Below are 26,321 nucleotides of genomic sequence, written 5' to 3'. Positions count from 1 at the left end.
TATAAGTTTTCAATCATCAAGCTGGTCATTATACTTTCATATATATATATTTTTTTTATTTTTATTTTTTTATTTATTATATAATTTTTATTGTATTTTTGATTGTTGCATTTATCTTTTTTATTTTAATTTTATATTTAATTTATTGTATTTTTGAATTGTATTTCATTTTATATTTGATTTCTAATATTCGTAATATGTTATTATGAATATTGATGCACAAAGCCTTTGAGTTATTATGTGATTCCAGCTTCTAAACATGGGAAATGAATAATTTCCTCCAATTTTGTGACCACATTTAGATAACGGAGTGAGTGTACATAACCCGAGTAATATGTGAACTTGCAACTCCCTGGCAACTTGCTCCTGATAGAGCAGAGGAAAGGGAGGAGCGGCCGCGTGTCTTTTTACAAAAAAGAGGAAGACCCCACCTCCCCTTCCCGTCCCTCTCCTGTCTGATGGTGCCTTGGACACTCGTTCTTCTTCCTGTTTAAAGAAAGGGAGGATGAGAAAGACGGGGGTTAAAACTTGAATAGAAAGACTGTGAGACTAAACTAATGCTTTCTTCTAGCTCATGACCTTTGGCCCAAATAAAAGGTGTGATAACTGAGGCCGGTCCAGTTTTGACTGAGGTTATTGTGAAGGGACCCCATGGCTTCCACATGTCACATGATGCCAAGCAAAGAGTAAGTTTGAACAGTTTGAAAGAACCTCTCTCAAAATTGGTGACCATGTATTCTTTAGGCTAACAGGAAAACTTGCTAACAGGATATCCATAATTATCTGCCCATATGTGGCCAAAATAGAAAGGTATCCGAGTAAAGGTGTCTATTGTGTGTGTACACTGCACAAAATGGTGTTATTTTTTTTGTCTTGTTTTCTAGTACAAATATCTAAAAGTTCTTAAAGGAGAACTCCGGCGCAAAATGAACCTTTGGTCTAATTACACATTGTTACCTAGTCAACCGTTATCTGAGATTTGTTTTCATGATTATCGAATGTAAATAGTTTTATCTCTAAAAACCGTTTAGCCTATAAAGCTAGTATAACGCTAGTATATTGGGCATTGAGTAATGACAAATAAAAATCGCTTGTTAATACCACTAACAAGGCTCAAAATAGCCCCACACTAGCACGGTAGCATAATGAAGGTCCCTACCTTCAAACCGAAGCATTGAGAACTTTGTCAGTGTCCAGACAGTTTAATAAGAAGATATTTTATACATACAGTCAACTTCGCGTATACAGGCATAAGCCATCTTTGAAAAACAGTCTCTACCAGTCGATCTACGAATGTGACGTCAGAAACACTAGCGATTTCAAACCTCGTATTTGAGACTGTCTTAGGTTTACTGCAGTTTTAAGGTGAAAATACTCAGCAATAGTGTTGTCTCATGAATACACCACATAGACATATAAGGGGGACTTTAAAACAAGAAACAATATCTGCCAATGGGGTCTCAAAAATAATCTCCTATTGGCAGATGTTTTTCCTTGCTTTAACTGTACTGAAAAAAAAAAAAAATACTGAGGGAGAATATCAGTAAAAAAAAAAAAAAAATGGGGGCATTGTAAGCCTTTGTATAGACCCGAAGAAAGGTTTTAAATGGATGCCCACTCCAGAGGATTGTTTGTGGAAGCCCTTCCTGTTCAAACGCCCACTTATACTGCCTCATCCTGTTCATCATGGTGAAACAGGCCACGCTTGTTTTAATAGGTTAGTGATTCAGTAGTTGGAAGAACAAATTCCCTGCCAATTGCCATCTGCAAAAAATCTGTCTACGTGGTGATTGAAAACCAAGATCGCCATAACAGAATGAATCACTTCCCACTATAGTCGACCAGTATTTTCAGGGACATTGGGCAATTGTGAACTTTCTGAAAGTTAGTGAGACGTATGCTAAACGTTAGCCGCCCGGGGATGCCTTGGTACGTAAGCCCTTCTAGGGTCTGCAGGCAATTAGGAGATGTTCTTTAGAGATTGTAGCGTGGCCGCTGCCTCCCAGCTCAGGGAACCGATGACAGATTAATTTGACTTCAGCTCGGCAACTCCGAGGCCCAGACGACTGGAAATGGCTAGCGTGGGAGAGAGTGGCAGTGTGCGCGGATTTCCTGCCATGCTCTTGCCTCCTGGAGAACGTTCTCCCAGGAGAGGAATGAAAGGCGAACTGAGCTGAGTGCTTCCTCTGTGCGGGGTTGCAGCTGCTTGACTGAGGGCTTTTTTTTTTTCGACAAGTGCTTTGTCAGCATGCCACAACGGCCCAAGTGATGTGGAGGGTTTGCAATGACAATGGAAGTCCGACTCAGGCCAGAGAGCGAATAACACTTGAGCGTGCTCTAAGCCCTCAGTACTAACATGTCTTTAACTTAAAGAGGTTGTACAGTGACACAATAGAACGAATGAGTGCTCTATACTGAACAAATGTCAGAAATGTGAGAAACAGAATCTCAAAGGTTGGTTAAACTCAGGAAGTCATGTTGGTTGTTGCTGAAGGGCAGAATATTAAATGGAAGAATCCAACATTGTATGTGGTCTTAGATGGTTGCATCTTTTGTATCGTGGTTTGATGGTATTGCTTATGCCTTAATAAAAGGCTGAGGACTCAAACTTCCCCTGAGAAATGAGCCAATGGAGGTTTTGAGCTTCTAGCATTTCCTGTGACGTTAACCACGGCATTGATTTACAAATCACAAACAACCACAAATCACGAAGTAAATCTGCATCGTCTGGGTTACATGCATGTCTTTTAACCAATTTTTTTGGAAACTCTGACCTAAAATGATACCCTTCATTAAGTGCAGGGTTGCAGTTTGCATTGAAATGTTGTATGTCAGCTCTTTAGTTGTCTTATGTTGACTAAGAAGATCTCTCTGTTCAGTCAGTTTGAAGAAAAAAAATGTTGTGCTACTGTTCAATGCATATGCAAGAAGAACCAGGGCTTGAAAAAAGTATTTACATTTTAATTGAAATATATTTACATTTTATATATACAGTCATGCTCAAAAGTTTGCAAACACCTTGCAGAATCTGCAAAATGTTAATTATTTAAAAAAAATAAGAGGGATCATACAAAATGGGAATTAATAAAAATTACCCTGTTCAAAAGTTTACATACCCTTGATTCTTAATACTGTGTCGTTACCTGAATGATCCGCAACTGTTTTTTTTATTGTTGTTGTGATGGTTGTTCTTGAGTCCCTTGTTTGTCCTGAGCAGTTAAACTGTCCAATCTTCATCAGAAAAAAAAAAAAAATCCTTATTCTATTCTACAAGAACCAAACTCTTCAGTTTTCCAGCATATTTTACATATTTGATCCCTTTCCAGCAGTGACTGTATGATTTTGAGATCCATCTTTTCACACTGCAGGAGTCAGGACAGTTGAGGGACTCAAACACAACTATTAAAAAATGTTAAAACATTCACTGATGCTCCAGAAGGGAAACGAATGCATTAAGAGCCGAGGGGTGAAAACTTTTAGAATTTTAAGATCAAGATAAATTGTACTTAATTTGTCTTCAGGGAAACATGTAATTATATTCTGTTGCTTCCGAAAGGCAGTACTAATTTTAAAAAATGGATATTTAAACAAAAAATTAAATTAAAATTTGGACATCTTCATCCTGTTCAAAAGTTTTCACCCCCTGGCTCTTAATAATGCACTGTGTTTCCTTCTGGAGCATCAGTGAATGTTTAAACCTTTTTCAATTGTTGGGTCCCAGTTGTCCTCATATATATATATATATATATAGATGGATTATGTGACTAATAGTCTTTTTCTAGTGCAGTACTTTCAGAAAACTTCACAATAATTTGTTGCAGCATAAATTCCCATACTGCGAACAGAACAAACTTGTCTGCACTACGAACCAGTATCTACAATTATCTCAGGCTCTTACATTGTACGTGAATCTCTTTTGATGGATTCACTGTAACAAATTTAACGTAAAATCAACAGTAACTTACTGGCAACAAATATCCAGCAAGCTTCAGTATTTTATTCCACAGTAAAATTGCTGTAAATCTGACTACAGTAGTTCACAGCATACTGTATAATAACCTACAGTATATTTATACTGTAAAATTAATTACAGTTCTAGTTTTTGCACTGTATTTTAAAATACTGTAAAGTTACTATGCAGTATAATTGATTACGGTAGTTTTTATATTCACATACATACACATATACACACAAACTATAACTAACTACAATCTGTAACACGCTTAAAAAATAATGAAATATAAAGGTGGTCGAATGCAAATTTCACAGTTATATAACTGATTATTAGATTCACGTCAATTATGACAACACTCAGAAGTCAGTTTAAAAACTTTTATTAAAATTGAATTCATTAAACTGTAAAAAACACTCTCCAGACTTGGCAGGGCCAATGCAGATCCCAGATTGTTGCTGCCTATAGAGAAAAAAACAAAAATGGAGTTGCACTACAGCTTTACAGACATTAATATGATAAACAGCTTTCATTTAATTTACAGTAGCCTATAGAACCACAATACATTCAACCAGGAGATGTGCCAATACTTAATACTTTTAAATGAAAATGAAACTATGTGAGGGTGAGTACATTTTTGCGTGTACTATCTCTTTAAACTTAATTATAAGATCCTGATCTCCTTGATCCATGTTACAAAGCTAAAACCGCTTTAATGTTATGAAATTTAATGTGTTCTTCATTAGCTGAAAATTGTATAGAAACAATAGTACTTACCTCTGTATGAACCAAAAGAGCGACTCATCAGCACTCTGCTATGTCGAACAACTGTACATACACCCTGAAAGAAATAGATATAACAAAAGATATTAAATTAAAATATGCATAGCTCACTATATAGTGCATAATGAAACAAACTGAGTGGAATTTGTTTCACTTGATAAACTGTTAATGAATCCTAAAAAATAAATAAGCGTATTACCGGTAAGTGAATGATTGAACATCATTGTTCTTTTATAAGATTATTTATTTATTTATTATTCGGGCATTTAACTTAATTGAACATTAAAGATGACAAATAAGTGTAGGCTATGCTATCAGGCCAATGTCTGTAACGTTACATATGCTAACTAATACAGATATTAATGTTAATTTTAAAGTAGTTCAAAAAAGATTTTATCATAACATGATTTTGTAGAAATTGAAATCAGACACTAAACGGAGTAGGCCTACCTATTAAAATTAATTTGAGATCGCTTGGGGTCTTAACAGAGTCCCGATTTCGAGGGAGAACCTGATTTGTCACAAATAATATGAGAAGCACCCAAAGTGACAAAACAGGGATTATAATGGCCAATTTCGTGAATATCAAACGAATGTCAAATATACAACTAAATTAACCGCAGTCCGTTGGCAGTGGCTGTATCCAGACATTAATAGTGCACTTGACAAAGTAAATGAAAACGAGTGAACAAAATCAAACCCTGAACGTCTGGTCTGAAGGACTGGCGCCGAGACGCGCGAATTCATTCGGCGAGACTTTCACTGCCTGTGTCTATTCACTTTAAGTGTACATCGGTTGTACTCACGTTATAAATGTATAATATGACTGAAAACGCTGTGGTTTTCCCTTCAAGACGTGCATAACATGGATCGATTGTCGTAGGCGCTTATGAGGTCTCGATCGCGACAGGCCACGCGCTCAAGGTGTAAGTTACACACAAATGTTCAGAAACAAGATCATTTCGATTACTTTGTTCTAAACTTGACATTCTTAAATTTTGAAATACACATCTTTAAGATATTAAATACAATTTTACATCTCACCTGGCTGGTTCTTGCTGGTAGTGGCCCATCCTCAAAGGCTCAGGATGAAAAGGAAAATTCGAGTGACGGTTGACTTAATGATTGCATGGTTGCCAGGTGTAGCCTATATCATCGATTTAACAGTAACATAAGGATTACTGTAATTAATGCCCCACTCTGTGTTTTTTTTTCTTCAAAGAATAGCATAAATTGACCGTTACTTTCCTGTAAATAGTTCTACAGTATGACAGCTGGAAATACATCAATAATACTGTAAAAGCAATAAAATTTACAGCAACTTACTGTAAACTGTTTTTACAGTAAACTTTCACTGATAATACAGCAAAAATACTGTGAAAACAAATCATTTACAGTGTTGCTATAGATTTATGTCAGTTTTGGGGGTGGTTGCAAAAGAGAATGTGGCAGTGTAATGGGATATTTTATTAAAAAGTTGAACAACTATAGAAATTGAATTAGTTATGGGTCACAGTCTTTTGACTTGAACTTTTGTAATCGTACTGTACAACACTGTTTTAATAGCTCAATCAATCGTTAGATCGAATAAAGTGGACTAAAATGTCTTAACATTTAACTGACAACCTAATCTGGCAAAAGATGACTCATTTAGTTCTGCAAAAGTCCAGATAAAGGTTAAGATTCTGAACCCTATATGGACCTTTCGCGTAGTTCCAGCATGGGTGACATAATTGGAATAACAACAGCCCATTTTTTGGAGGACTATGTCATCAACACTTCGAGAACACCAGCACCAACAGAATTTTCTCCACCTGAGCTAAGAGTGCTGATTTGAACATTTTCAAACCCAACAACCTCTAACAGGAAATACATTTATTCCACACCTATAAAACCGGTTCCCATGTGTCACATGATAGAATTAATGGGTTAAGAAAAGCATTACAACTCCCCAGCACCATCAGTATGGATGCACTGAGGGATGTTTGAGGAATGCAATGGTTTTAAACACTGAACAGATGACCGACAACATGTGTTTGTGCGTGATGAGATGAAATTTAAACTACAGTGCTCAGCCAAAAGGAGAAAATGTTTATTGTAAATGTGAAAATGCTACCTATATAAACCAGTGAAAATTGGATTAGTTTGTTCGTTGAAAGAGGCAAACAAAACCGAATTAGACTTGGACCGGCACAACGGAACATTTGAATAATCACGTATGGCTCAGTGTTTACCTGTTTATGCTTTCAGATAATCTCAGCGTTGTTTAGATCAGTAGTACTCAAGCATTTTGTACCATATCTGATGCAGTGGGCTACATTGGGCTTTAATTATGAGAAGCACAAATTTATGTTAAACAAATATATCTTTTTTTACATTGTACATAGAATATGTTATGCATTTAAAATTTGTAGAATAATGTGGCCCGCCACTGTTGGTGCAAGTGCAGTTTGAGAGTGATAAAAACGTTGAACTAGCCCTTTAAGATATAACTCTTTATCTTCTCTTTAAAACGAATTAATTTGCTCACAGATTTATATCAATGATCTAAACTACATGTACGCCATTGTCCATAACTCAAAGTGATTACAAAACATGCTATAAAAATTAAACGAAAAACCAGAGAGGATTTGCTTAAATGGGTGGATGCCATGTGGCAAACCAATGCTAAAGTTCACAAAAAAAGCCCCTTTGGGCCATTACAAAGATTATTTTATATAGCATCATTATTTCACAGGCACAGAGGAGGTTGTCTTAATTGCATTTGTAATATGCACTGCATAGCTTGAATGAAGAGTAATCACTATTTTTGGAAATGGAATTCTAGTGTCACTTTTCAGTTTGGATAGGCAAAAAAGGTGCAATGTGCTGGCAGACCCCAGCGGCATTTAACTAAGAACACCAAATAATCAGACTGTTAAAAGAAATGGGATTCTGGCAAATGCACTCTGAATTCATTCCCTCTCCCTGTCACATCCAATAGACTTTAATGGAATACTGAGAGGTAGAGGAATTCACCAAGGTTCTATATATTAATTTTAAATTGGGTATAAAGAACAAGTTTACTGCATACAGTACCTAACAATGCTATTCTCAGGCTGTTAGCGTATTACAGCATGTGCTGTGGGACTTCTGGAGGGGGCTAGAATCTAGGAACTGGAGAATGATGCTGTTTTCAATTAGCATGCCAGTCTGAATGGCATGTCCGGCTGACTGGGCTTTACAAGCGGCGAAACACAGGGGTCTATGGGAGTCGTGCGTGCCGGCCTCTATCAGCACCCCTGCAACCTGTTCTGAAAAAGAGACAGTAGCAGTGCTCTGATTCTCAAGGTCCCTAATTAGTGTTCACTGAACCCTACATACTCCACAAAAGTTCAGTTCACTTACAATATATATGTGACCCTGGATCACAAAACCAGTCAGAAGGGTACATTTTTTGAAATTGAGAGTTATGCTTCATCTGAAAGCTGAATGAATAAGCTTTCCATTGATGTATGGCTTGTTAGGATAAGACAATATTTGGTCGAGACTCGAGATACGACTATTTGAAAACTCTGAGGGTGCAAAAAAAAATCGAAACATTGAGAAAATCACCTTTAAAGTTGTTCATTTATGTTCGCAATTGTGCTGCATCCACTCACTTGTGACTGGTTTTGTACTCCAGGGTCACATATTGCCATATATTAAATTTTTTGGGATGGATGAATGGATGATGGATGGATGGATGGATGGATGCATGGATGGATGCATGGATAACTGGCTCTACTACGAAGCCAGACGTATCGCTCCTGCTGAAGTGAATTCCAGGAACAAATAAGGCAAGTCATACAGTTCATTACCAATTAGACCACTTTATTATACCCCTTTAAAATCCAGATTATTTATTCTATAGATTGAGTTCCGCCGAGCAATGAGCAAATAAACAGAATTGAAAACAGCCAGACAAGTTCAGCGTCCAGCTGTGATAAATTATATAAAAATGTGAGCATGGAGATAAATGACACTTTAACAAAGCTGATTTACTGTGGAATCAGTTGCCATGATTCTCAAAGCTTTCACAACTTCATCAGATATAGTGTGTAATGTCATTCAGTTCTTTCTGAGCAATATTGTCAAGTGCTGAAAAGCCTTTTTATTTATTTTAATATGGAAGATTGTTGCTTTGTCTTACATTGTTTGTCTTAGATTGATTTTCTTTAGTTTTTTTTTTTTCAGAGATATTTCAAGGTGTCAGATGCATTATGGTTAACATGATAAAAACATGCTGAATTGCTCACATTTTTTCATGCCCAAGCGCTTCTCTGAGGGAATTTACTTACTAGCACATTAGCCTGGTTAATAATTTTTACCATCATCCCCGGAGCCAAACACGCTTTGGAGTCTGATTCCTTTTCATAAAGCAAAATACTTTGATTTGCCAGGCTTTAAAGGGGCTCTGAGGAAAGAGGAGGCCCTGCATGGTTGTTTGTGAGAGGCAGAATGAGCTTTTTATCCCAGTTTTTTTGGCAGCACAGCCAGCAATAGAGGCCCTCAAAAGAGTCCATATAGAAGCCCAAATGCTCAGTAGGCTCTTCACATTTTCCCAGGCGAAAAATCCTGTGCTACTTTTGTTCCATTCGTTTGCGCAACCCGGGTAGGACGAGTGAACTTCTTTCTGGATACAGTGTTCATCGCTGATGACAGAACACACATGATTTACCATAATGTTCCAGATTATTTGAAGCAATTGAAACGTGGCCAAATCACTTGGTCAAACAGTGCTTCTTTCATGTCTATGTTATAGGTCATTAACCCTGGCAACAAACTAGTTAGTTGTTTTCATCAGAGAAAACTCCAAAAGAGGTCTGAAAACCTGTTTGTCCAAGTTTATTTTTGATGCTAATGTGTCTTATCTCACCCGAGTAGTGAACTTGTATAGCCAGATGCTGTATAATGTATGTTGGTAATCCGTTTTCAACTGCAAACTGCAAAAAATAAAGCTCCATCAGTGATATTGAATGTGCTGAATTTTTTAATCCAGGAATCAAATTATGAATAATTTGATGGTGAAATGTCAGACTTAAGGGCAGATAGCCTGATTACCGGACACTTCTGTACTCATATAATGTACTGACCTTCAACAGTGATACGTGTACAACTATATGTAAGTTAGAACTGAGTCAGCTCATGAAAAATGATGATGTTTGTCATATGTACATGTAAGGAGAGTATAGAAAGCAGCTGATAAAAAGTCCATTAAACATCTTTTGATCGCAGGTCGCTTTAGCAAGCCCTAGAGTCCATGCATTATTGATTTAAATTAAAAGTCGTCATGAAATGAAAAAAATGAAACATGAAATGAAATTCAATCTCATAACTCAATCGTCCAGTTGAACGATTTCTCTCTGGCGACCAATGCCAGACTTCTCCAATCATTTTAAACCCCGCCCCTTTCTTACGATCATCTGCAAGCATCCAATTAAATATAATTAAATCCCACCCTATAAAGATCAGTTACTTCGTCATTGTGACTTTACCAAACAAAAAAAATATTTTTGTGTGTGTGATTTTGACCAGTTTATTCAGCATCTCTTAAACCTCATTCTAAGCATGCATATGTTCTGGTACTTCAAAATGGCTGGCAATGAACAGACACAGATTTGGAAGTAAGCTTGAGTAAGTCCCTGATCGAGGTTAAAAAATGAATTTGCTCATCCATAATTCAGCAGTGTGTATTTTGTGCTTAGATATGGCTTTGGTTACCTACAGACCAAGGAAAAACAAGGGAGAGTTTAAAAAAAAAAAAGTGACTACTAGTGCATGAACTTTCTTCTGCGTCACTGTCCTACCATTCCCGTTTCTCGTAAATTATTGTTTGCCGAAAAAGATTATAGGTTGACTCGAATGATAATTCATCTCTTACTGGAACTCATTTCAACTGACGTGATCATTAGGTCACCTTGCAGGCAGGGATGTAGTGGAGGCTAAACGCACGTAAACGCCGTTTACGCACCTCCCAATATTCGGAAATAGCGTTTACCCACCTCCAAAGTGCGTTTATCCACCTCTAAATTGCGTTATCCACCTCTAAATAGCTATAAATTAAGCTTATGTCGTTTTAGTTTCATATTGTTAATTATTAGTTTCATAGGTTGTTAAACCTAAGACGAACTCTTTCATATTGCGCTGCATTACTGTCAGTGTTGTTGTTGACTATTACTGACGGTAAGGTTGCTGTTGACGCTCGCGCAGCCTCTCGAGCAGAAATCTACACACATGAGCGCACACACACACTCAGTTAACAACATAATACTGCCTATAAAAAATCTAAATGTGGAGCTTTATATTTTTAACATATGTTAAGCAACCTCAATTATTTTTCCTGAACAACATCACGATTGAAAATGTGACATTGATTTCCTACAACAGTTCAATAAACAGTTAAAATTAAGTCACTTACATTTTAGATGCAATATTGGCTGTTTTTGTTCTGTTTCAGCAGCGAAAATAGTTCCAAACAAAAATCACAGCAGAACCACGGCGCATCTCACAGGAACACTCAACCTGTTTTCATTAATGATTCAGCATTTTGAACGAATCGATTGAGTCAAAGATTCAATGACCCATTCATAAACATCTGTCTCATTCTTGAATGAATCAGCCGTTTGAACAAATCGTTTGAATAAATGAATCAATGACTCACTCATTAAGACGGTCGCCTGCCGCCACCTACTGGCGGTTTCGTGTTATGTTTAAAAGTAGATAATTCTTTCCAACGTTTCTTATTTGTAAATTTAAATCAATTTCATAACATTATTTTATGTAATTGTAATTTTTCAGTGTAAATAATTCAATTTGATCAGCCCTATAGTGTCTTATTATTCGAAATAATTTAATTTATTGATCAAATTTAGGAATTTAAAATGAAAGATGAAGCATACATTTAATAATATTGGGGGAGGGATGCCCTTTAAAGGTGCAAATATTACAATATGCCGATTTAAATATCAAAGCTAATTGAACACTGATGAGAATATTGTTTCAGAATAAATTAACACACCAAAAAAAAAATCCGGACGAGAAACTTTTTTTACTCGGACAAGTGAATGACAGATTATTTGTCCGAAGGACAAGCGTATGAAAGGCTTAATGTCGAGCCCTGCCTATAGCAATGTCATCAGGATACACATACACCGGTAGGCAGTGGCCCACCTTACCGGGTGACCACATCGTGGTCCACCAGAATTTATAGTTTACCCACCTCTTTTTTTACCACTACACCTCTGCTTGCAGGTCAACTTAAAACAGAGTCTTCAGGCCTCGCATGCTCTGCCCTGCGATATCTAAGCTGAGGACAGTAGTAAACCTGACACTTGTTCAAGTTGTTAAAGAAATTACTTAATCTCCAGGCAGGGGTGACTCAGTCATCTATGAAAGAGTAACATGGTGCACAAAACAAAAGGCTCGGACAGGATTAAGCTGTCAGTCTCTCATGCTATGGAGCTGGGTGCCGCTCCAGACTAATGACCTGTAACTGGGACTCAGAGGAGAGCTCTTCCCCTGCCCCAGGAAAACCAGTCTCAATTAGACAAAGACCTCCTCTCCGGAAGCTTGCAGGACGGAGTTTACCAAAACATTTACTTCATTCCTTCTAAGTTGCATCTTCCTCTACTTTACAAATTGTTTACAAAGATACAGTACATGATGATCTTTTTTATTTCTTAATTATTGTGGCGTAATATGATCTCAGGCTGTCGAGAATAGGTTTATTGACTGATAAACTGGAACGGAATTATATAAATGCTCACGAATGCAATTGTCTCTTAGGTTTTTTTACCGAAAGCTTAAATGAAGGAATTCTGCAGTCTAGCAATATTATTTGATCATATTCTTGGTCAGGCCGCGATTTAAATTTCCAACCAACAAACAATTACGAGTTATCAAGCCGGCAAACAACATACTAATGATGTCAGTGGAAAAGCTGTGGCCAAAAGCTAAAACACTGCGGAATATCGGTCAGCTCTTGGATTGTCACTGTTGAAAAGGATTCCTTCATGACTGCACGAAAACTTCTGCATTATTGATAACAGATGGAGAACAGAAGGAAAGCTGCAATTCTATCTATCTATCTATCTATCTATCTATCTATCTATCTATCTATCTATCTATCTATCTATCTATCTATCTATCTATCTATCGTTCTATCGTTCTATCGTTCTATCGTTCTATCGTTCTATCTATCGTTCTATCTATTGGTCTGTCTGTCTGTCTGTCTGTCTGTCTATCTATCTATCTATCTATCGTTCTATCTATCTATCTATCTATCTATCTATCTATCGTTCTATCTATCTATCTATCGTTCTATCTGTCTGTCTGTCTGTCTGTCTGTCTGTCTGTCTGTCTGTCTGTCTGTCTATCTCTATCTATCGTTCTATCTATCGTTCTATCTATCGTTCTATCTATCTATCTATCTATCTATCTATCGTTCTATCTATCGTTCTATCTATCGTTCTATCTATCTATCTATCTATCTATCTATCTATCTATCTATCTATCGTTCTATCGTTCTATCTGTCTGTCTGTCTGTCTGTCTGTCTGTCTGTCTGTCTGTCTGTCTGTCTGTCTGTCTATCTATCTATCTATCTATCTATCTATCTATCTATCTATCTATCTATCTATCTGTCTGTCTGTCTGTCTGTCTGTCTGTCTGTCGTTCTATCTATCTATCTATCTGTCTGTCTGTCTGTCTGTCTGTCTGTCTGTCTATCTATCTATCGTTCTATCTATCGGTCTGTCTGTCTATCTATCTATCTATCTATCTATCGTTCTAGCTATCCGTCTGTCGTTCTGTCTGTCTGTCTGTCTATCTATCTATCTATCTATCTATCTATCTATCTATCTATTGTTCTATCTGTCTATTGTTCTATCTATCGTTCTAGCTGTCGTTCTAGCTATCGTTCTAGCTATCCGTCTGTCGTTCTATCTATCTATCTATTGTTCTATGATTCTATCTCTGTTTGTCTGTCATTCTATCTGACTAACTGTTGTTCTCTCTCTCTCTCTCTCTCTCTCTCTCTCTCTCTCTCTCTCTCTCTCTCTCTCTATATCTATCTATCTATCTATCTATCTATCTGTCTGTCTGTCTGTCTGTCTGTCTGTCTGTCTGTCTGTCTGTCTGTCTATCTATCTATCTATCGTTCTATCTATCTATCGTTCTATCTATCGGTCTGTCTGTCTGTCTGTCTGTCTATCTATCTATCTATCTATCTATCGTTCTATCTATCGGTCTGTCTGTCTGTCTGTCTGTCTATCTATCTATCTATCTATCGTTCTATCTATCGGTCTGTCTGTCTGTCTGTCTGTCGGTCTGTCTGTCTATCTATCTATCTATCGTTCTAGCTATCCGTCTGTCATTCTGTCTATCTATCTATCTATCTATCTATCTATCTATCTATCTATCTATCTATCTATCGATCGTTCTAGCTATCGTTCTAGCTATCCGTCTGTCGTTCTATCTATCTATTGTTCTATGGATATCTCTGTTTGTCTCATTCTAACTGTTGTTCTATCTGTCTCTCTCTCTCTCTCTATCTCTCTTTCTCTGTCTGTCTGTCTGTCTGTCTGTCTGTCGGTAGATGATCTATCTATCTGACTGTGTAAAATATTGCATTAAAATGAAATGAATCAGAACGATGCATTGCTTAAATAGAGAGCTACTTTAATTGAGAGTTATAGAAAGTGAGCAGTGATGCATTGTGGGTAATTGTTGCTTATGTAATGCTGAAACCACAATGCAGAGCCTCTTGTGGAGTTCTGGGTGATTGCACTGACACGAAACAAGGGTGGTGTTTCTTTGAGTCAGTTAAGTGATGAGAAAGTATATCATTAATCAGCTAAAGGAACCATTATCACAGGATCTTTAGTTTCAAGAAAGGCTAAAATGTCACCTTGAAATAAGAGTGTAGAAAATAATGGGATTGGGAATATTGTAATATATGCAGTTTATGGACTACTGTGCATGTAGTGCATGTCTTGACTCTGCATTGTAAATTCCATGGGCCTATTTAAAGTATGTTTGAAGTAATTGCCAGATGGATTTGTGATCAAGACTATTAAAAAACAGAACATAAAAAGCCAAACATTTGTGCTGTAAAACAAAGACTGAAAGGGAGAACAGATGTATAGCAGATACTTGGTGTTGAATTGTTTTTAAATTAGAGCAGTTTCTTTGTGATCTTAGCAGTAATTATCATCCTAGCATCCTTCACGTCTGCAACCAACTCCTTCATGTAACATGTTGAAATGCCTTGAACGTAAACATATTTGGCTTATTCTCCAATTGAGGCAACTTTTCTGATTAGAATAAATTCCTTTCTCCAGATTAGAAAGTAGACAAAGTACAATCACCCACATCTGATATAAGGTAACACTTGACATTAAAGTTTATATTATCATTTAACACTGATTTAAATGGCTGCATTTATCTCCGGCTTGAAATAGATTTACTTTTCTAGCCGAAATTAGCAAAGGACCTGTTAGCAGATTTAATCCTCCTTAGTGTCAGGGCAATTTCTAGGCACAGTGGGAGAACAAACTAGGCCTACTGTATATCTTCTAAACCACATTAATGAATCCCTGCCTTATAACTTAGGACAGAGGCAGAGTGCCTTGAAATAACTGTAGAAGTAAAATGAGTTATAAATACTATAATATAAAAAAAATAAAATAAAAAAATGCCTGTACTCTCTGACCTGCAAGTGTACTTGTGTTATATACGTGTTATATAGCTGGTGAATATAAATATGGCTGTGGTCATTAAAAAAAAAAAAAAAAATCATCAGTACTGAGCAGATCAACCAGTAAATGTCTCTAAAATCAACTAAAGGAAAATGAATCTCTTAAAATAAACTGTTTAATAAATCCCTTATTGTAATTTCCCTGTTAATAAAGTAAAAATGGTGCAAACGTAACTGCCTCTCTCTGCTTTTAAAGTCTACCATTAGTTGCGAATATTAAAAAGATTTATTATGTTCCTTCCTCTGCGTCACCTTTCCTCACCTCTTCTCACCCAAAGCGTTTGTTCTTATGTCTAGTGTCACTGCATGACATGAAACATATGCTAAGAGAACCGAGAATCTGGGGCAATCTGAGAGATTATTAAAATATTATTGTCCAGGTTGCACACATATTTCATATTCAACTGTAATTTATGTTTTTCAGGAAAATCCCGTGATACGTCTGTGGGAAATGCACTTCTCATCATCTATGAGTAAGCAAAAGTATATTTGAACTCTTGTAGTCCTCTTCTAATATGAATAGTGGTGATTTCATTTTATTCTGCTTTTGTAATATGCTTTAAATAATAAAGGCATATTTTAGTGAAAAAGTAAAATTCATAAAAAGTTATTATTTACGCACCCTTATGTAGTATCGGTAACGCTTCACAATAAGGTTCTATCAGTTAACATAAATGAATGCATATTTATTAATCTTTTGAACATAATCTGATAAAAAAAAAAAAAAACTATTCATTGTTAGTTCATGTTAGTTCGAGTCTATTAAATAATATGAACAGATACAACTTTTGGTTTTAATACTTCCCATTAACTAATGTAGTTAACTAATGTTAAGTGTGTGTGTATATATATATATATATATATATATATATATATATATATATATATATATATATATATATATATATACATATACATACACACACACATACATACATACATACAGTATATTAAGGTAAATTATAACATGCAGGTATATTATTGTAGAATTCAACTATTCCTTTAGTCTATGTCCAAATAACCTAGACTTCTTTTTTTCTATTTGACCATATTATTCAAGCATACAGAAAATGTGGTTTTGTCACTGAAAAGTTTGAATGATGGCACGTGATGAGACATTCTGCTCTACATTCGGGCCTGTGTTTGATAGCCCACCCATCCGACGGCTGCCAGCTCTGTAAACATTTACTCATGCTATTAACACAGACCACTGAATTCAGCACTGTCTGACCACATATTACATAGCAGCTATAGTTAGAATATAATGTCTGACTTGTACCACTGCTGGGAAGCATTGTAACATACACAACCAATTCATGACTCATTGTAAACAACACAGAAACAAATACACAACAGGGACGGGACATATTAAGGCCCTTTGATATGTGAACCGGGCTCCATGTTAAATAAAACTCTGTTTACAGATCCAAGAACCGAAAACACATTGGCTGCTGTCCCATTCCCATGCGTTGAGCACAAAATAAGCTGTGAGATATGCATAGGATGTGGAATATAATGGTTTGATAATTACAGGAATCTACAGACGTATGACGGCACAACTCAGTCACTTCATAGTTCGCTACTATGTCTAAATTAAGATCTGATGAGTCAGAAAGACTGGTAGAGGAGACCTGTTAACATTGAGGTTACATCTGCCTCAAAAAGGTATTTGAACACTTATTTCATGCTTAAATATATATATTTGTTATTATATTGTATTGTATTGTATTGTATTGTATTGTATGGTATGGTATGGTATGGTATTGTATCGTCATATATCATATCTCATACGTATAACACCTCATATATCATATCTCATATAACACCTCATATATCATATCTAATATAACACCATATATATCATATCTCATATATCATACCATACCATATATTATTCTATTCAGTTAGGGGGTCAGTAAGTTTTTTTTTAAAGAAATTAATTATTTTATTCAGCAAGAATGCATTCAATTGTGTGAAAAGTGAAATACTTTTACATTGTTGTAAACAATTTTAGTTTATGTGAAATTTCTATTCATCAAAGAATCCAGAAAACAATAAATCATAGTTTCCACAAAAATATGTAGAAGCACAACCATTTTCAACATTGATAATAATAAGAAATGTTTCTTGAGCCGCAAATCAACATATTAGAATGATTTCTGTAGGATCATGTGACTGAAGACTTGAGTAATGATGCTGAAAATTCTACTTATTTTCAGTTTAATTTAAATTGCAATAATTCACAATATTGCTGTTTTTAATTTTTGATCAAATAAATGTAGCCTTTGTGAGCATAAGACTTCTTTTAAAAAACGTAAAAACTGACCCCAAACTTTTAAACGGTAGCATACTGTTTTTATTTTAAAAATGTATCTAATGCAATAAAGACAATTTTAAGTGTAATCTAAGTGTCTCAATACATTTTGTGGACCACTGCATCATCCCTGTAGTTGCTCATGTTGCTGTTGTAGTGGTACTTTCTTGTGTAATTAAATCACTGTTTAATTTTTTTTTTTGCTATAAAAGGCCATTGTGCATTGTATGGGCAGAGTTAATGATTTATTGATGTAGTTTCAACAAGGCAGAGAACATTAAGCTTCTGAGATCAAGATGGCCCGATTAAATATTGATTTATCCTAGAGATATGAGATTTTTTTTTGCAGTGACCAATCTGTTTTGTTTAAAAAGGGCGACACAAATACAGATGTCATCAGTTTCATGGATGTGATAATATCAGATATTCTTCCTTTGAAGTGAGCCTACAGCTCTGGATTGTCTTAAAAGGGAAGGTTACATCAAGAGGACTACATCATTAGTTAATCATCTGATTTCTATATTTGGAGGTGAACCTTTTAATAGCCAAACAAAAATCAGCTGTGAAACACACCTGCGATCAGAGGCAATCTTTTGTCATGGGAATGAAACAATAAAATTCACTTGGTTTCAAAAGCTAAACTAGCCAACTAGATTTTTTACATGTTCGAAAGAAACTGAATTTTGGTGCAAAACTAACCGCGGTGATGCTAAGGTGTTCTGGGTGGTTGCCACAACTTGCCAGGCTATTTCTATGGGGTTGCTAATGTGTTCTGAGATGTTCATGTGTTGCTAGGTGGTTGCTAAGTAGTTTCTGTAGTGTTCTGGATGGTTGCCAGGGCATTTCTATGGAGTTGCTAGGTGGTTTCTGCGGTGCTTCAGGGTTTGTTTAAATCCCATGCACCAACATATTGTGATTCTTGCCTTAACAAGCAGCACTAATTAGCAAAAATCTCTCCTCCTGCTTGCACAACACTGTCAAATGCATTTAGAGAGAGAGAGAGAGAGAGAGAGAGAGAGAGAGAGAGAGAGAGAGAGAGAGAGAGAGAGAGAGAGAGAGAGAGAGAGAGAGAGAGAGAGAGAGAGAGAGAGAGAGAGAGAGAGAGAGAGAGAGAGAGAGAGAGAGAGAGAGAGAGAGAGAGAGGGGAAAAGAAATATAACCACATGTTACTCATTACAGGTCTGTTGCATTGGTGGAGGAGTTCTGAGGGGAATCCTTTACCTGTGGTTAGAATGCTTCTCAAACAGTTGAAACTGTACCGTCTCCCCTCGTTCTGGCCTCATTTGGTCACTTGGTTTAAAAATGCACTGTTCTTAGTAAAGCACTTTGAATCGATGGTGAGTGTAACCAGTCCTACTCGCCCCGCTCCGAGCTGGATTCGAACCTTCGTCTCCGGCATGGGAGGCGGCCGCGCTAAAAAGGAGGCTAAAAACCACAGTCTCTATGAGGCCAGGGGAGTGAGGCTTACTCGCACAGCTCTTACTAGCTTGCTTCCGTTACATGAGGACTAAAGACAGGCTGTGAAATTAGCGGTGAGGAGTTTTTATGAAGTACATGAAATCTAATAACGGTTCCGTGGACAATGCCAATCACACTGTCATGAGAAACAAAGCAATTAGATCTCACCAAATACATAATGTGTGAGGGCGTAGGTCTTGTTATGATTGCTCTCACTTTAATGTGTTAATTTAGAGTGGTTCTTTAAAGGCACACTGTGGAACTTTTCAACCTTTATAATATATTACCAAAACCCATTGAGATGGTACATCGACTTACAATAGGTTGAATGACACGTCTGCCGTAGCCTGAAGGTGTCTGTATCGCTTTTACTAGCACTATGTAACTTCGGGTTTCGGGTAGGAACCCGAGCACAAAAAGAACTACAAAATTCGACCGCTTTACGGCATACGTCACTTCCCCCACCACCCCAACTTCCTCAAATTCTAACGTGAGAGCTCAACTCGCGTTTGATTGCCGGCGTCTGTATGTTGTCGTCATGGCTGAATCAACAGCTACTCGGAAGAAAGCGAAGAAAGCAAAGATTTTGTCAGAGGAGACTAAAAAAAGAAAAAGGGAGAGTTTAAAATAAACATCGGCTTAAAAGTGTATAGATATATAATGTAATATTTACTGCGAATTCGTGTAACAAAACTGATATAAGTCACAACATACTAACGTATACAAATGTAAATGTTTTTTTTTTCCTTTCAGCTCATATATGTTTGTATTTGTGTAAAAGGAAAAACAAACTCAAGACTACAAATAACGGAAATATGTAGTGAGTTATATCAGTTTTGTTACACGATTTCCCGACTACTCGATTTCATCTCCAACCCATTGCAAAGAGATCCTGAATGCGTTAATTGTTTGCTTCAGGTGTGTTTGATTAGGGTTGGAGATGAACTGTGCAGGGCAGACGATCGGCAGGAGCAGGATTGGGCAACCCTTGTCAATGCGACTTATCTGATCAGACATTGTTTTCTGCGTATGCTACTTTTATTCAATTTGTTTTCTTTATAGGATTTATATTATTAATCTTATATTTATATTATTATTTTGGTCAGTAGTGAATCGATTAACTTTCTCCAACATACAAATCAAATGTCGTCTGCACACACATAAAGACCATAGATAAAGACACGGGAGGTTGACCGGTTGACTGTTTGTTGACTTTTGCGACAATGCTGCGGCGCTTGTGGCCTCTAGGGGCACTAGAGGTGAAAATTACAGGTCGAGCGCACCCTAGTGGCCAAAAATTCCACAGTGTGCCTTTAATGTTGAAAACAAGTTGCTACTTAATTTTTTTTTTTTTGAAACAGTGATACATTTTTTTTCAGGATTCTTTGATGAATATAAATTAGAAATCTTGTGTAACTTTAAGAATGGTTTGATCCATTTAATGCAGTCTAGCTGAACAAAGCATCAATTTCTTCAAAAATAAAGAATCATAGTGACAAACTTGTGAACTTTTTTTAATGTGTGTTTATATGCACGTATGTGTGTACATATTTGGTAAATCCTTGTTTTTGGCACAAAGGATTTTACAGCGAATTCAAACCAGTTATAGTAGCTTTGAAACAATCAAAGCTTCCTGTAACAGGCGCAGAAACACACACAAAATGTCATATTGCTATGAATCAGAAAATTGCTAGAAACATTTAGCACTGCATTTATGTATTTCCAGGAGAGGGATTATGGGAAAGTGTTGTTTGTCCTAATCAGATTCAGTCAAGATTTGAGGGGCTTTAGCAGCCTTCTGAAGAGTAAGTCTCTCCGTGACGTGAGCAGACGTTAAGGCGTGTTTTGCAATTTTGCATTCTGACAAATTATGTTTAAACCTCACTGATACTAAATATTTTGGATATTCTGGATATTTTGCCAAAGACTGACTGCGTGTGTCTTTGGCACTGTGCTTGAGACTGGTTTACAGAGAGCACGTGTGTTTGTTTACTTCTGGGAATGGGAGAGAGGGTCAGAACGGTTGAGCATGAGGATCTCGAATATGTAGCTTCGCCCGGGCCGACTCAGACCCGCTCTCGCTCTCTGTCGGGAAACATTATGCTTGGAGCTCGGCCCTGTTCGGAGATGCTGGGGACAAAAGGCACAGGGAGTAACAAATCATTCTGACAACAAATCTCGCAGAAGGCCTTATGATGAGTCATAAACAATGAATTTCTTCACACAAAAAAAAGCCTGTTTCATGATATTTATTTAAAGTTGCATTCAGGCTCTTCCTCATTCCAGTTGATTAAGACTTTATAGTGACACCTACTGGTGTGGATGCATGGAGTTGTTTACTAGCTGCTGCTGTGGCGGTCATGTGTTTGTACTCTGCGCTTGGCATCCTGACGTTTATACTCGGTGGCATGTGAGCTGCATGGCAACTTTTTCCAGCATAGGGAAACTGTTTGTTTGGGCATTTTAATTTTCCACTGGACTGTCTGGTTGCACACATGCCAATACATCAATCCGGAAAATGCTGTTGACTCAGGCTCCGTTGTTATGTTGTGTCTGTGGTTTGTATATTGTATGTTATATTGTTTGGTTTGCTTGTTCTGTTTAGATGTACTTAGATGTTTATGCTTCGTAAATCGCCTTGAGCGCTGAAAGTGCTGTATAAAGCAAACATATTGTTGTTATTAAAACAAGCAGGTCATGTGATCTCAACATGGCGGCGCCCATGAGCTGGCGACCCGCTACATGGAGGATAAAACTGAAGACTAAAATGACTAGGGTCTTCATCTCATGTAAGTATGTATAATTTCAAGTATTTATAAAAAAAATATTCACAAAAATGAATGAGTGCACCTTTAATCTCATTCTTTAGTTAAATCATACATTCTTAGATTTTTCTTGTTTATAAGTGCAGAAAGAGTGATATGCTTATTTATTCAAAGTTGTACATCGCAAAGTACTTTGCAAGGACATTTAAAGAGCCTGATAAGTGATTTGAAAATACTGACTGTTCAGCTTTGGAAGGAAGACTCAAGGTCTCGCAGTGATTAACAGCTGTGTTTAGAAATCGAAGCAAACACTTCACTTCACGTGCCTCATAACCGAAGATGAATTCCCTTCAAACTATCTACAGCATGGCGACGTTTTATAATTATTCATGTTTATCTTTGGGCAATATTCAACAATTTGTTTTTATACGGCTGTTTCGAATGCAAACAAGAACATTGATTTAATATGCTAAACACTAACAGAACTTGCACCCAAAGCAAACACGCTTTTCTTATTCATTTTTTTTAAACAAACGCCCACTTTACCACCATGGTGGCCAAGAAATGCAGGAATTATAATGGAAGCCTTAAAGGGATAGTTCACCTCGAAATGAAAATTGTGGGATTATTTACTCACCCTCATGTTGTTTAAAACCTGTATGACTTTCCTTCGTCTGTGAATTAAAAAAAAAAATTTTTTGACAATATGCCATTCTTTCAATTTGCTCTTTTAATATAATGAAAGTTATTGAGGACTTGGGCTGTCAAGCTAAAAAATTATGAAAAAGTACCATAAAAATATAAAAAATAAAAACCACTTTTGTGCTGTTTTCAAAGCCTTTTGAAGTCAATTATTTCTCTCGGTGTGAGAAATATACAAAAAATTGTGATCAAAATAATGAGAGTTCATGAGAGATATATAAAGGATGAATGAAATTTTTTGGTTGAGTCGATTGTTTTCAAATGAATTGCTCGATTCATTATGGACTGTTCTCATATATATATATATATATATGACAACTCTCTGTGTGTTTGGTATGACAATGTTGATGTTTGGTCTTGGCGGAATAGATCTGAAACAATCTGTGAGCAAGTAACACATGTTGCTGCTGTACAATACATGAATTACCTGTAGCAGATCTATACAAGTGGAGCTGGGGAAGGTGTAGGGTTCCTGAAAGTGCGCTGTAACTGTTACAGCAAATGCTGACCAAATATTTGAAGGTTGAGCAGCGAGCTCATTGGCTACTGATACAGCAGGAACCAATCAGATGTGCCCTATAGAGAATGATGTGATTGCAAGCAGGTTGAGTTAAAGGGACAATGTGTAGGAATTTCTCCCATCTAGCGGTGAAAATGTATTTTGCATTCAAACGAATTGTGCTCTCCAGCGCCTCGCTTTTTCAAATGCGCGTTGCATCTACGGTGGCTGGGGAAGGTGTAGGGTTCCTGAAAGTGCGCTGTAACTGTTACAGCAAATGCTGACCAAATATTTGAAGGTTGAGCAGCGAGCTCATTTGCTACTGATACAGCAGGAACCAATCAGATGTGCCCTATAGAGAATGATGTGATTGCAAGCAGGTTGAGTTAAAGGGACAATGTGTAGGAATTTCTCCCATCTAGCGGTGAAAATGTATTTTGCATTCAAACGAATTGTGCTCTCCAGCGCCTCGCTTTTTCAAATGCGCGTTGCATCTACGGTGGCTGGGGAAGGTGTAGGGTTCCTGAAAGTGCGCTGTAACTGTTACAGCAAATGCTGACCAAATATTTGAAGGTTGAGCAGCGAGCTCATTTGCTACTGATATAGCAGGAACCAATCAGATGTGCCCTATAGAGAATGATGTGATTGCAAGCAGGTTGAGTTAAAGGGACAATGTGTAGGAATTTCTCCCATCTAGCGGTGAAAATGTATTTTGCATTCAAACGAATTGTGCTCTCCAGCGCCTCGCTTTTTCAAATGCGCGTTGCATCTACGGTAGCCATTATGTACCAAAAAGCTATGACAGGATGTCTTCTAATAGCACTTCGTCGAGTGTTCCTTCGGGTGAACAGGTTTGTTATTTCAAACAGCTTGTAATTAAGCTTGTAAAAAAGCTTGTAATTAAGACTGTAACATTGACTTACCTGTCGAGAAGAAAGCAGGCAACTTCAGCATCTCTTTTGAAATCTTTCTCCTGCATTAGCTCTATTCACCTGGAAAAAGCTATCCCGACATTAACTCGTGTTTTTTTGTAATCTCCGGTCACGTTCCCTTTTACGATCTATTTTGGACTTTTCTGGCGACGAGGATTTGCAATGCAGCCTTTTAAACTTGCCGGGGCAGGGACAAGCGCATCTCGCTGCTCTGCTCCTCCGTTTCTGCTGCTTTCTGTTACGTCACGCTGGCTCTTAACGAAAATGCACTGTGGAAACGCGTTGGCCTAGTACTTTTTGTCCCTCTCTGCTATTATAGTTTTTCAAGATGGCGGAACTACATGGAAGGCTCTGTGGACCTACCCATCCCATGTATATAAAGATAATAAATTCTTCGTTTACGAGGATGTCAGATAATTGGCAGAGGTATTTGTACACCATTGAGGACATATTTATGAATAAAAATATTGATTTTAAATAATAAAATACATAAAAAAGTACACATTGTCCCTTTAAGGACCTATCAGCCTGTGCCATCTAGAGTTTCATGACATATCTTTGTATGTATGTGTATACTTTTATGGGCCTTTTGTGCCCTTCTAGAACCTTAAAAGCTTCAACCCTTGTTAATTGTTATTGCAGAGAGGAGAACATATCTTCGAATGGTCTCATTGCGTTCATATAGAGGTTTGGGACGTCACGAGGGTGAGTAAATGATAAAAGAATTTTCATTTTATACTTTTAAACTGAGAAAATCTTTCTTACAACATTTTAGAACCACCTTAGCCCTTAATGCTGGCACTCATAAAGTGGATAAATGTGAGATCTCACTTGAGCTTTGCAGATGTCTTTGTGGATACAGTGTAAGGTGTTAACACAGAGCCAGCTCACAGGTGTTTGGCCAAGACCTCGGTATTTAAAAACTCCTCAAAAAATGGAACAGAAAGTCTAAAATATCAGGCACTGTTTTCATTTTGTAAACCTGTAAAAGTAGGATAAAGACCTAAGCTCAGTTCAGTAATTCACCCTGAACAAACTGAGGTCAGCTCAGCATGATAACATGCCTTTCACTTTCCCAGAGTTCCTACACTGACTTCTGAGCAGTTGCCACGTGGCAGGAAAATCTGCCTTTAGTAGGCTAGGATAAAAGAAAGCTATACGTAAACAACATGAATGTCAAGCACTGCTCAAGTATAGTGGGGTCCAAAAGTCTAAGACCATGTTGTTTTCTTATTTAATACATTTTGTGTGTCTGTCTGTCAAAAAATAATAGTAATAAAAAAATGTCAATGTGGTCTAATAATTGATAATGATATGACTATGGAAAAAATCGAATTAGGTTATTTACATAAAGGAAAATGGCTTAATTAAGCGTATTGTGTGGATTTCACATTTAATTAGTATACAATTGTGGTCATTTACAGTCAATCAACAGCTGCTTAAAATCTTCAAGTGTTCCCCTCTGTCCAATGGCGCCAGGCTCTTAAAGCCTATGATTGAGCTAAAGCCTATGTTGACCCACATAGTGTACATGGATGTCATGTGAATGTAAATAAGGTCTAACTGCAGGCCCAGGGTCAGTATATTGTCTCACATTTCTCCAGCGCTAGATCATTAAAGCCTCCTAAGCCAGATAGGCAATGCTTTAGGAAGGGTTTCGCTAGGGTTGGCCCCTGGTCGCTCTCCAGCAACCTGACAGCCCTACTCCACTCTCTCTAATACGTGTTAATTGCATTCCCGCTTACTCACTAGATGGGAAAAATGCGCATGTTATTTCTGCACCAGGGACCATCAGCAGATTCCAGCTTTGAAAGTAAAAAAAAAATGGCTGCTCAGAATTTTTTTTTACTTCTGAATTTAATTGAGTGGAAAGACTTTCCCAATTAATTCCTGGAATATATACTGTGTGTGTGTGTGTGTGTGTGTGTGTGTGTGTGTGTGTGTGTGTGTGTGTGTGTGTGTGTGTGTGTGTGTGTGTGTGTGTGTGTGTGTGTGTGTGTGTGTGTGTGTGTGTGTGTCAAATGTGAGGTGGTCATCTTAAGGAGTCAAAGGATGGCATTTATTATTTTAATTATTCTGGCCATTATTCATAGTACAGGTAAAACTATCTAAAAGCAGTTTAGTGACATAATAGTCTTTTT

The sequence above is a fragment of the Rhinichthys klamathensis genome, unplaced genomic scaffold, assembly GCF_029890125.1.
Source record: "Rhinichthys klamathensis goyatoka isolate OS25496 unplaced genomic scaffold, OSU_Roscu_1.1 h1tg000281l_1, whole genome shotgun sequence".
NCBI lineage: Eukaryota > Metazoa > Chordata > Actinopteri > Cypriniformes > Leuciscidae > Rhinichthys > Rhinichthys klamathensis.
Note: the sequence above shows the minus strand (reverse complement) of the source record.